Source organism: Cervus elaphus, chromosome 12, assembly GCF_910594005.1.
Source record: "Cervus elaphus chromosome 12, mCerEla1.1, whole genome shotgun sequence".
Taxonomy (NCBI): Eukaryota; Metazoa; Chordata; class Mammalia; order Artiodactyla; family Cervidae; genus Cervus; species Cervus elaphus.
The window spans coordinates 84,216,401-84,229,171 of NC_057826.1; positions in this window are offsets into that span (position 1 = coordinate 84,216,401).

The following is a 12,771-nucleotide window of genomic DNA, read 5'->3' on the forward strand; positions in this document are numbered from 1 at the left end:
GATAACCTCAAGCAGCCAAGCTACCCTTCTTCTCAGGACATCCTACCAGCTTAGATTTTTGTATGAAAGAAAAATAAAATTTCTGCTTTAAGCCACTGTTGTTTACTGATGATTTGCCTTCTAAAGAGGCTTCGCCCACAGCATATGCATATCCATTCCCCCATCCCTGCCCACACACAATATTCTCAATCTTTAAAAATTTAGCACTCTGATGGACTCCCCCTTCACTTACAACTTCATCATCCCCCTCCTTTGCTGCTGAACCAAATGCTGGGAATAAGAGGAGGGAGGCTGACCAGAAAGCCTACCACAGTGGGGTTAATAGAAAACACAAAGAAAAAATGTTGCTGTTGAGCAGAGGAAACTATAAGCAAGGTGAAAAGACAACCCTCAGAATGGGAGAAGATAATAGCAAATGAACCAACTTACAAAGGATTAATTTCCAAAATATACAAGCAGCTCATGCAACTCAATACCAGAAAAACAAACAACACAATCAAAAAGTGGGGAAAAGACCTAAACAGACATTTCTCCAAAGAAGACTTACAGATGGCTAACAAACACATGAAAAGATGCTCAACATCGCTCATTATCAGAGAAATGCAAATCAAAACCACAATGAGATATCACCTCACACCAGTCAGAAAGGCCTCACCAAAAAGTCTACAAACAATAAATGCTGGAGAGGGTGTGGAGAAAAGGACATGCTCTTGCACTGTTGGTGGGAATGTAAATTGATACAGCCACTTTGGAAGATGGTATGGAGATTCCTTAAAAAACTAGGGATAAGACCACCATAAGACCCAGCAATCCCACTCCTAGGCATACACCCTGAGGAAACCAAAATTGAAAAAGACACATGTATCCCATTGTTCATTTCAGCACTATTTACAATAGCTAGAAAAAGGAAGCAACCTAGATGTCCATCGACAGATGAATGTATAAAGAAGTTGTGGTACATATACACAATGGAATATTACTCATTCATAAAAAGGAACAGCTTTGAGTCAGTTCTAATGAGGTGGATGAACCTAGAAACTATTATATAGATTAAAGTAAGTCAGAAAGAGAAAGATAAATATCGTATTCTAATGCATATGTACGAAATCTGTAAAAATGGCACTGAAGAATTTGTTTACAGGGCAGCAATGGAGAAACAGACAGAGAACAGACTTATGGACATGGGGAGAGGGGAGGAGAGGGTGAGATGTGTGGAAAGAGTACCATGGAAACTTACATTACCGTATGTAAAACGGACAGCCAATAGGAATTTGCCGTATGGCTCAGGAAACTGAAACAGGGGCTCTGTATCAATCTGGAGGGGTGGGATGGGGAGGGAGATGGGAGGGGGTTCAAAAGGGAGGGGATATATGTATACCTATGGCTGATTCATGTTGAGGTTTGACAGAAAACAACAAAATTCTGTAAAGCAATTATCCTTCAATTTAAAATAAAATTTAAAAAATGTCGCTGTCAAGAAAGGTCCTCTTACAACTCTAAAGTACGCGTGCATCACTGAAAGAGCCCCTGCAGAGATGCTGTGCCTGCCCTCAAAGGCGTGACAGCCGAGCTGGGGACAGGAAATGTCTGAAAAGAGACAACTAGCAGGGCCAAGTGGAAGGGTCTGGCTGTCCAGTTATCGGGGCTGACCCAGGGATCTGGAGGAGGGAGCAGTGACGGAGGACATTAGCCTCCCCGAGGCGTGGTTCACGAATTTCTCACTACTCTGGCCAGAAGTGGGGCGGAGGGAGCGGCTCACCTGGGAGAAAGCTACAGCAAATGGCGAACGGCACGGGGCTGGTGGTAGAGGGCCCACCTCGAGTTGCATCTCCACCACACTTCCCTCTGTGGACAGGTGATGGACTAAATGCCTCCTGAGAGCCGGACACCGTGGGCAGTGCTGAGAGACCCATGAGAAACTGCTGCGCCCGGAGCTTCCCTTTAGGGAGCCAAGATGGACAAGTCAAGGCTGGGCCGCCGTTTCCTCAGCTGCAGAGAGGGACATCTGCTGGGAAGACTGACTGTGTGTGGGATGGTGCCCACGGCCCCAAGTAGCAAAGGCGCAGTACAGGCAGCTGCGACGATTAAGAAAAGCCATGAGATATCATGATATCACTTATATGTGGGATCTAAAAAAAGGATACAAATGAACTTATTTACAAAACAGAAATAGATTCACAAACAGAAAACAAATTTATGCTTACCCAAGCGGAAAGCAGGAGGAGGGAATAAATTAGGAGTTTGGGATTAACATATACACACTATTATATATAAAATAGTTAACCAACAAGGACCTATTATATAGCATAGAGAACTATACTCAATGTTTTGTAATAACCTATAGGGAAAATAATATGTGTGTGAATGTATCTGTCTCACCTTGCGTACACCTGAAGATAACACAACAATGTAAAACAACTAGAACCCCCAAATTTCCTCTCTGTGCCCTTTTGTTCCCTCACTGGTGACTCCTTCAAACACTGGGTTAATGCCCATCCCTGCCTAGGGGAAAAAAACACAAAATCCTGTTTTTGTAAAAGAGCGTTCTCCTTGAGAAACAGCTGATGTAGTTTTACGCCCTGATTCTGTTTCATTAACGCTTTAGTGGGGGACATACTGCGTGTGATTAAACCAGAGGAATGAAAGTCTAATTGCAAAATTTTAGGCGTCAGTCAAGCTAACTGCGGACACCTGGCCCAATTGCAGGTGCTTCACTGATGCTGTTGAAACCGTAACTTTTAGGAACTGGCCCCAGCCTCTTCTCCTCTCCTCTCCTCCCCTCCCCTTCTCTCCTGTTCTCCTTCTCGCCTCTGTCTCCTGTCTTTTTCTTGCCTAAACAGCCATCCAAATCGCTGATGACTCAGTGTGATCGCGTTTCCACAGGCAGGTGCGCATCTTGTTTAGTCACATCACAAATAAATCACTTGGCCACCCAGAGTCAATGCAGCAGTCTGTTACTTTTCTCTGCTCTTCAGGAACAGGCTTCTCAAAAAGCACAAGACGGTTGGATGAAATGTGAGCGAGGAAAGGAGTAAGGTGGAGTGGGCAGAGCCTTTCTGAGCTGGCCATCCAACCTCCCATCTAATCAGAGAGTGAATCAGTTACGTCTGCAATTATGTCAACAGCTCAGCCTCGTGACTGCTGCCTGGAACCCATGATGGCGAGCTGTGGAAGAAATAGGTTGGGAGTGGAGGGGCTTGTGTTTACTGAAAACCTATCACGTGCTAGGCCCTGTGTTTACTGTGTTTACCTACTATGTGCCAGGCCCTATGCTTGCTTTTGCATCTATTCTCTTCCAAGGCAGAGATCTGGATCCTGACTGGGGGACACTGGCCAGTTTCACCTTTCAGGGTCTTGTTTCTGCAGACTAGAAACATCACACCATTCTCTAATGATTCTGTTTGGTATGAAGGAAGGGTCTTGGGGTTAGGGAGACCTAGCTCCACCACTGTGGCAGATGACCTAATACCTCTGAGTCTTAGTTCCTTCATCTCTATATAGGTATGAAGATTGGATCAGATGAAATAACACATTTAAGACATCTCATAAATAGGCAGCTACAAATGATGGTGTTTAATCTCTCCTTCATAACATGCAACTTCACCCTCTTGGAGATTTTTATGATTTTTACAGGTTAGGGTGGCAATGCTCCCAGAGCTCCGTGTGAGTGCATGTGTTTCTTTTACTTGATTTAAAAAAAAAAACAAAAAACACACAGTCTGAAGGGGAGAGAGCTGAGTCTTTTATAGAAATCTTGGTGCTTTAGAAACCCAGACAAACCTCAGTGAAATGCCATTGGGCATTCTGTCAGTGAACCAGGCCTCCCCATGGCCACACCCTGCACGGTGTCCCTCCACATTGGATCTGGGCTGGTCTGTGACTTGTTTTGAATAATAAGGTGGAAATGACACTGGGCCTAAGCCTCAGGAATTTCTGGAAGTTTCTGCCTTTGTGTTTTGGGGAGGCCTTGAGCCAACATGTAAGAAATTTGATCTCTGTGATGTAGAGATGTTAGCACAGGTTCACATGCTCCATGCACAGTGAGGCCAAACAAATGAAAACATTGGAGTTTGAGCAGAGAAATGTTTATTTCAGGGCCATGCTAGGAAATGGGCAGTTCATGCTGTGGGTGACTCACACCCAAAAAACCCCAAGTCCCCTGAAGGGGCTCCTTGGGGAGGTTCCAGCAAAGCATTTTTAAAAGGCCAGGTGAGGGAGGGGGAGTCACAAGGGGTGTGACCAGTTCACGCACAATTCTCTGATTGGCTGATGGTGAGGTAACAGGGCTGTGCCTCGGGGGTTAGCATTATCCGGCCTCAGGTTCCAGGGGGCCTGGGGCCATGTGCTCACAGTCATCAGTTAGTTAACACCTTCCATTTGGGGGGAGATTCATATCTGTAAAACAACTCAGGAAACCTGCATCAACTCAGGTGCTGTGATCTAGGTATTTCAGAGAGGAGCTACAGCAGAGGATACGGGGAAAGGCCTGTCTGCTTGCTTACAGAGACAATGTAGAGAGAGTTCATGGAAAAAGAGAGGCCCTGAGACCTATGGGAGGAGAGAGAGAGTCTCAACCTAGGTCAGCCCTCCAGCCACCCCTCCGCCAACTTAAAAAATATGCACAGCCTAAAAGTTGAGAGTTATGTTTTATTGGAGGAAGTTTTTAGGATGTCAAGCAGCAAGGCAGCATCTCAGTTAACCCTGAGAGAACTTCTCCGAGGAGGTGAGGGAGGAGCCAGGATATATAGGAGTTTGGCAACAAAGAGCAGGTAGTCAGATCGTCAAGAGATTATTGTTAATTAAAGAAAACCAGGTATCTCAAGGAATTTAATGCTTTTCTAAATATGGGAAGATGCTAGAGTCTGAGCTCACTGAAATCATTCCTTTGATACATACCTCAGCTATCTGGGCCAGTATCCTGTGTTTTCATGGGGCTTCCAAGGTGGTACTAGTGTCAAAGAACCTGCCGGCCAATGCAGAGATATGGGTTCGATCCCTAGGTTGGGAAGGTCCCCTGGAGGAGGGCATCGCAACCCACTCCGGTATTCTTGCCTAGAGAATCCCATGGACAGAGGAATCTGGTGGGCTAGAGTCCATGGGGTCACAAAGAGTTGGAACAAGCTGAGTGACTAACACACACATACTCCACAGATTGTGGTCCACCCCAGAAGTCAAGGGGCCCTGAAATATGGGGTTGTTAGTTTTTATGGACTGAGTAATTTCTTAGGCTAATGAGTGAGAGGATTATTCCAGCTATTTCAGGGAAGAAGCAGGGATTTCTAGGAATTGGACCACTGCCCACTTTCTGACCTTTTATGGTCAATGTCAGAACTGTCATAGCACTGGAGGGTACGTTACTTAGATGCTAATGTACTACAATGAGTGTATAATGAGGCTCAAGGTCTACTGAAAGTCATATTCCGCCATCCTGGACCTAGCTAGTCCTAACCAGTTTTTGGCATGTCCTATGGCTATGTCATTCTTTTAAAGGTTGTGCCTGCCCTCTTCCCTACTGTTTCAGCTGGATGTAAAAATAATGGGGCTATTACAAAGTCAGGTTTTAGGTCTGCAGTGGGGATCTCAGAAAAGCTGGTCATCTCATGATCTTTACTTTCTCCATCCCATTTGGTAGAAATAATAGAACTCACTTCCCTGCTGACTTACAAGCGTTCATGATTGTGGAGCCTCCTGGGGGAGGTTCCCTTCAGCACCCATTGCAGGGGGTGCCAGAGTATGTGTAGAACCTGTTTGCAGAGGGACCTTTTAGGTCCCCACCAAGGATAGCTTGGGGGCTGGGGGTGGAGAATTGAGGTTGTCAGGCCCTTTGTATACTGAGGAGCCAGGTTCAAAAGACTGGAAGCTAGCTTCAGCAGAGGTAACTGGCTGGTAATTAGCAGGTTAATGACTCACATCAGGGATAATGCAAGGCTGGAGCCAGGCAGCAAGAAATGACTTGAAAGTCTCCCTCTCTCTGCTCCCCTCCCCTTAATGTTTGGTGGGGCTTTGACGTCTCCTACCTAGGAGGGGCTGGATCCTATTTGTCTCCTTAGCTCTGGGAGTCAGGGCCAGGCCAGAAGCTGATGGGTGGTGCCAAAAAATACTGACTTGTAAAAAATAATGAGCAACTTTGCCCTTCCCTTGAGGAACAAGAAGGGGGTATAAGGGCAAATTGAAGGGGATAGAAGGACAAATGATCCCCACTCCAGGCAGAGGAAGGCTGAAGGCCAGGGGCATCTTTTTTCAAATTTTTAGGATGCCACCTGAGCTTGTGGGTCCACCCAGCCTACTCCACTTAGAATCTTAGCATACACAGATTTTTACAGATACTGAATCAATTAGGAATACGTTTAGTTGCAAGTAACACAACTCCCCTGATAGCTCAGTTGGTAAAGAATCTGCCTGCAAGGCCGGAGACCCTGGTTTGATTCTTGGGTCAGGAGGATCCGCAGGAGAAGGAATAGGCTACCCACTTCAGTACTCCTGGGCTTCCCTTGTGGCTCAGCTGGTAAAGGATCCACCTGCAGTGTGGGAGACCTGGGCTCCATCCTTGGGTTGGGAAGATCCCCTGGAGAAGGAAACAGCTACCCCCTCCAGTATTCTGGCCTGGAGAATTCCATGGACTGTATAGTCTATGGGGTCTCAAAGAGTGGGATACAACCGAGAGACTTTCAATTTCACTTTCAACACAACTCCTAACAGGAGTCTAAACAATAAAGACATTCCCTCAACCCACAGAGATCTACTGAGAGGTGACTCCATGCCTGGCACTGCTCTGGGAGCAGAGCAAAGAAACTTCCCGTCCTAGAACAGGAAGGCAAGCCCTGGTGCGGGCAGGGGCTCCGCACAGCCTGGGGTGCCCAGGCCTTTCTACCTTGGTCCCCCATTCACCCTGTGTACTGGCTTCTGCCTCCTGGTCCTAGGATCGCTTGGGATGTCCGGGAATCTCCACCAAGACAGGAAGCACGAGAGAGAGGTGGCACCAGCCTCTCCTGCTCCTTTTACCAGAAAAAGAAAACCTTCCCAGAATCCCCAGCAGATTCTCACCATCACTGGGGAGAAGAGGCATGTGGCTGCATCCGCGTTCTCAGGACTAATTAACCTGGTCACTAGTGATCACCTGGGGTTGCCCAGCACAAAGTCAGGGGTCAGCTTGCAGAGGAGAAGAGGGAAGGATTTTGGGGTCAGGTCATCTTGCTCCTTACTGTTCACAGGGTGAGGCCCTGACAAAGAGACAACTATCCTATTGCAAATCTTAAGTAAATAGTAAAGCAATGAAAAATAACACCGGAGGGACTTCCCTGGTGGCCCAGTGGTTAAGACTGCCTTCCAAGGCAGGGGGTGTGGGTTCCATCCCTGGTCAGAGAACTAAGGTCCCACATGCTGTGGGGTGCAGCCAAAAAAAAAAAAATTTTTTTTAATGTTAAAAAAAAATGACATTTTTTTAATACAACCCGAGATGGGGCAAAAAGTCTTTATTGCTGCTTACTAAGCTCTTTTCCAAGGGCTCTGTAGGAAATGTGAGGGTGGTGGAGAAAGGATGGAGTGTCCGGGAGCTTTCAGGCTAGCTGGAAATACACACAGCTGAAACAATCTGGGCCCACGAGAGAGTGAAAAGGCTCGGGTGGGATCTGAATGCACGATATCGAGCAGAGGCACAAGTAAATGCCATCATGGTCCAAGGCTCGCTCACTGCCTGCCCAGCCCGCACCCCTCTGGGGAACACGTCACAGCTCCTCACCCTGTGATCCTATAAGCGCCAGGCCCCACCCACTCCCCAGCCATGGCCAATGAGGTCAGACGTGGACCCTGAGCCCAAGGCAGCCAATCCATACCCGGCAGGACGGACATGAGCTGGGCCACTCAGGTGCTCCATCTTGAGAATCTGAAGCACACAGACTACTGCTCAGGGTGAGGTCCTGATACCTTGATGTGTCAAGAGAGCACACAGATCCTCCAGAAGGAAAGGGCAAGGATTTCCCTGGCAGTCCCGTGGTTAGGACTCTCTGCTTCCACTGCAGGTCTGATCCCTGGTCAGGGAACTGAGATCTGGCATGCCTTGCTGCACAACCAAATAAAACAAATAAAAAAATAAACTTTTTTTAAAAAGGAAGGAAAGGGCAGCCTCACTCCTGACTTGACCCATCCTGAACTGGGGTTGGGGGTTGCCATTCCATCCTGACTATCAATGTTCCTTTTATGAGGGCTGGTTTGAACAGGTTTGGGGCCTCAGCTTGAATGGTATGGCGTGGGAAGACTTCAAGCTCACCCCTCAGCCCTGTATCCACCTCTCTCCCATTCCCCAGTCCATCCCCTGCCTCTGCCTTAGTCCAAGTCCTCTTCCACCAGCCGCTCCACCTGCATTTGTTCTCCCCTTCACTTCATTCACTGCGGACAGTGGTCTTTCTGACATGACCCTGCCAGGCCCTTGCTTTACAGCTTTGAGGAGCTCCTCATAGCTCGGCCTCCGGTCCTATCTGCACCACTGCACTCCCTCCCTGCCTGTGCTCCTGACCTGCCATCCAGTCACCCTGAGATTAAACAGTCACACCTCTGTGCTTTTGCACATGCCTGGGCTTCTGTGTACAGATACACCCTCCACCCGTTTCCGATGCCTCCTCCAAGATCAGGGCCAGGGGACATCTCTCTCCAACCCTAACTTGGATTCCCCTCTGCTTCGGCTGCCTCAGCCGCTCACGAGGCCCTGTCCCGGCATTTACTTCACTGCAGTGGCACTAGGGTTGTCTGTCCTTGTCACCTGGCGCTGTGCCTGTGGAGTGAATGAATGAATATGCCTCGGCTGCCTCGATTGGGTTTTGTTGGGAGAGTGCGTGTGAGGAGGGGACTTTCCTTTCTGGGAGATGAGCCTCAGCCCAGCCTAGACAGGGGTGTCGGGTGCTTTCTGAGGCCCTGCTGCCTCATGCCCTGCAAGCCCACCCATCTGCTTGCTCCCCTGGTGACACGCGGACAGTCTCATTGAAACTGGCCTTCCTGTCCTCAACACTGGATGGAAATCCCCCAGGAGCACGTCTCTGTCTCCCTCTTCTAGAGAAGAGGTGCGCAGACAGAGCTGAAGAGCCAAGTGCAGCGAAGCGCTCAGATTTGATAAACAGGCAGGAGATTTCAGGAGCAATCAGGGGAGAAAAGCAGACACATTATCCCCAGAATTCACAATGCAGAGCTGAAGAGCTGGAGGGGCTGTGATTCCATTTTCCTGTCTTCCCGGGCCTCCTGCAGCCGGGGAAGATTTGCTGCTTTTGGAAAGGATGCAGTGATGTCCCCGGCTTCCCCGGGGACAAGGTGGGTGGCGGGCAGTGTTTGCGGACTCCTGGGTGCCTGGTAGTCCTCCCTGGGAAGGAGGTTGTTTATCAGGCTCACAAATGTGTCTAGTGATAATGGACCTGAACACAAAGGGCAGCAGACCCCTCCTGAGGGGCAACTTGGAAGAGGGTCCTCACCAGAACCAGACCATGCTGGGACCCTGATCTCTGACTCCAGCCTCCTAAACTGTGAGAAACAAATTCTGTAGTTTCTAAGACCTCCAGGTTATGGTATTGGGCCATAGCAGTCCAAACACACTAAGACAGAAATAACCAGCATTTATTAAAACTTACTACCTGCCAAGCACTGTCTTAAGCACCTTATATACATGAATTTATTTAATCATTTTACCACTTCCCTATCTGACAGGTACCATTATTGTTGTTGTCTCCATTTTACAGATGAGGAAACAGAGCAGCCCTTGAAATCTTTTGTCCACTGTTCAACTCCAGCACCTAGAACCTAGGAATGCAACAAACTCACCTAGTAAGTGAGACCTCTTACTTACTTACTTACAAAATGTCCTCTAACGCAGAGCCTGGGGCCAACAATGACCCAGATGACGGCACAGTGGGACCATGGGGATGCATGGAGGCTTAGATGCCATCAAGAAGTTCTGCCTCTCCCTCCTGTCCTCTTTCCTTCCACACATATTTTTCAGGGGCTTCCTATTTGTGGAACGTGTGCACAGAGAGGAATCAGATTTCCCTTCTGCCCCAAATGGGTTATAATTACAATGTAACAAGCAGTGATAACCTATGCAGAAAAATTACGGTAAAGTAATTTTTTAAAAACCCAGAGAAGCAAACAATGTCCTGTAACAAGTTTGTCATCCTCAAATCAGTTTACTCATTCAAGGAAACTGCATTGAGCTAAGCCCCAGGATGCAGGGATGAGCGTGAACTAGGCCCCCTTCTGGTGGGACAAGGCTGCCTCCCTCAGGGTAGCAAAGGCTTGGGGAGAGCAGCTGAGCAGAAGAGGCTCCAGACTTGAGGCCTGCCTCCCGCATCCCTCTTCCCTCTGCTCCAAATAGTGCTTTCCCCAGAGCTGGCCCAGTTCAGTCCAGAGTGCGGGCTCCAGGGCTCTGGCCTGTTGAGGAAAGCAGGTCAGTAAGCCTTGTCCCAGGCCTTGGGGCTGCCTGTCCCCCTTCAGTGTCCCTCTGGCCTCCCACCCTCCCTCTGTGGTGCCTGGCAGAGGGCCCCAGCTTCCCTGGGCTGGCTGCTCACTCACGCACGGAGCCCAGAGCCGTTCACAGGCAGCGCGGCCACCTCCCCCCACCCCAGGCCCAGAGCTCTGCGTGGTGATTGATGGCACTGCTCTGCTCCTGGTCCCAGAGAGCTCCTTTGAATAATAACTTGGCAAAATTACTCTTTTTTTTTTTTTTTGCTTTCCCCTATTTCTGATTCATTGGCTGTTTCTAAGTCATTCATCTCTTTTGAGTTAGAGGAAGAAAGAAGAAGAATGAGGAAGAGGAGGAGGAAGTATCGAAGAGTTACAAGGGACCCTGAGTTCCACCTCCTCATTCTACAGGGGGAGCTGAAGGCCGACCTATAGGAATCCTGACCTCCACTCATAGAAGAGAAGCAACTGTGGGAGGGATGGAAGACGGGGGAGGCAGGGATCTTTCTAGTGACCCCTTGAGTTGCACCTTGAAGGCAGCTGCCTACTGTATCCACATGTAAGGCTGGTCCAGTCTGCCGGCAGAGATGTCGGAGTTTCTTTATCCGTGAAGAGCAGAGCAGAGCAGAGAAAGGGAGTAGAGAGAGAAGGGGCTTCAAGTGGGTTGTGCCAGGTCACCAGCACCAACACATGATCACCTACTGTGTGCCAGGCATGGAGGAGACAAAGATGCATAGACACTGTTCCTACCCTCAAGGGGTTCACAGACAGGTACAGATAAAGCTGGTACCTGCAACAGGTGCTGTGGTGGAAGTAGGTCCGATGTGATCACACAGAGGAGATTGTTCCACGCTGGGAGGGACCAGCAAGGAGTCTTCACAGATGAGCTGATAAAATGTTCTGAGATCTCAATCTGAAGGTGGGGAAGCGTGCTCCAAATGTCAGGCACCGCAGAAGCAAAGGCTTGAAGGTGTGAAATGGCATAGGGTTCAGGGCAACGCTGAGTTCTACGGCATTTTTGAGTATGAAGGTGAAATGGATGTTGGCCAGACACAGGAAGAAGGGCCAGTAATGATACTGCCTGCAGAACTGAATCAAGGGCTCATGCAGGAAGGCCTGTGGCCAGTCTTGGCAGTCTGATGACTGTGACAGGACAGTTATCCAACAGGAAGGGGTCTAATCAGATCTGCAACAGTGTGGAGGATGAGTCAGACCCAGAGAGGCTGGAGAAAGGACGACCAACCAGGAGACGGATGTAATAGTCCAGGCAACAGTCTATGGAAGGACTGAACCAATGCAGTACCAACACATGAGGGAATGGATGTGAGAAGCATGTTGGCAGCCCTTGGTGGCTGGCTGAGGGAGGAAGATGGGGAGACAGAGGAGTCAAGGGTACCTGCTGATGCCACCAGTTGAAACAGGGATCACAGCGCAGAAGCCTTCACGAACCACTGCCAAGCACCTGCTAGATGGCAGTGCTATTCCAGACACAGAGACAGAGACGAGTAATTCATTTCCCTTGGATGTACTTCTCTGTTCTTTAAAGACAAGCTTAATCTGCATACACATATGTCCAAACAAGTTTGGGAGAATCTCAGAATTTTTTTCTTTTACCAAAAAAAAATAATACACCCATTCCCTCCCTCACTTCCTCCCGCCCTGCCCCCCCACCCCACCACCACACACTGAAACCCACTCACTGATTTATTTTGTTTTCTCCAGGAGGCAACACTCATACAACTGGGGTGATTCCAGGTGGTGTAGGATTAGGGCAGCTAATATGGGGCCACTGTCACAGAGCTAATGTTGGGAGGCGGGAAGCTTCCTTGAGAGTGCTCTTTCTCCAGCCATCTCTGCCTTTCTGCTGGAGTCTTCTTCCCCCGACCCCCCTACCCCGGGATGGATTTCCCTGTAAAATAAATGTCTTGTCTGAATTAATCTTATTTTTAAAAGGAGAGAGTCATCATATTGTAAAGACAGATCATAAAAAGATGCATCAATCTGTCAGGAAGGCTGGTTAATGTGAGTATTTGTTTAGCCGAGTCAGTGCCCCCGAGGCAGTCTTTCTGGACCAGCCCTGGGCCTGGAAGGGCCTTTAATTTGAATACTTAGAGCACATATGGCTGGCAACTTTGCATTCTGAATCTGGGCACAGAGCAGCCTTGCTCTGTCGAAGAGGCGGGAGCGCCCCCCAGTGGAAGGGGCCCATTCCCAGGGCCAGCAGGGCCCCAAACACTCCCATGGGAGAACTCATCAATATGAGGGGTCTTTAGGAGACACCTCAGACACTCTCTCCATTCTGCTTTATTCTTTGGGGGCTTCTTTTATTCTTAT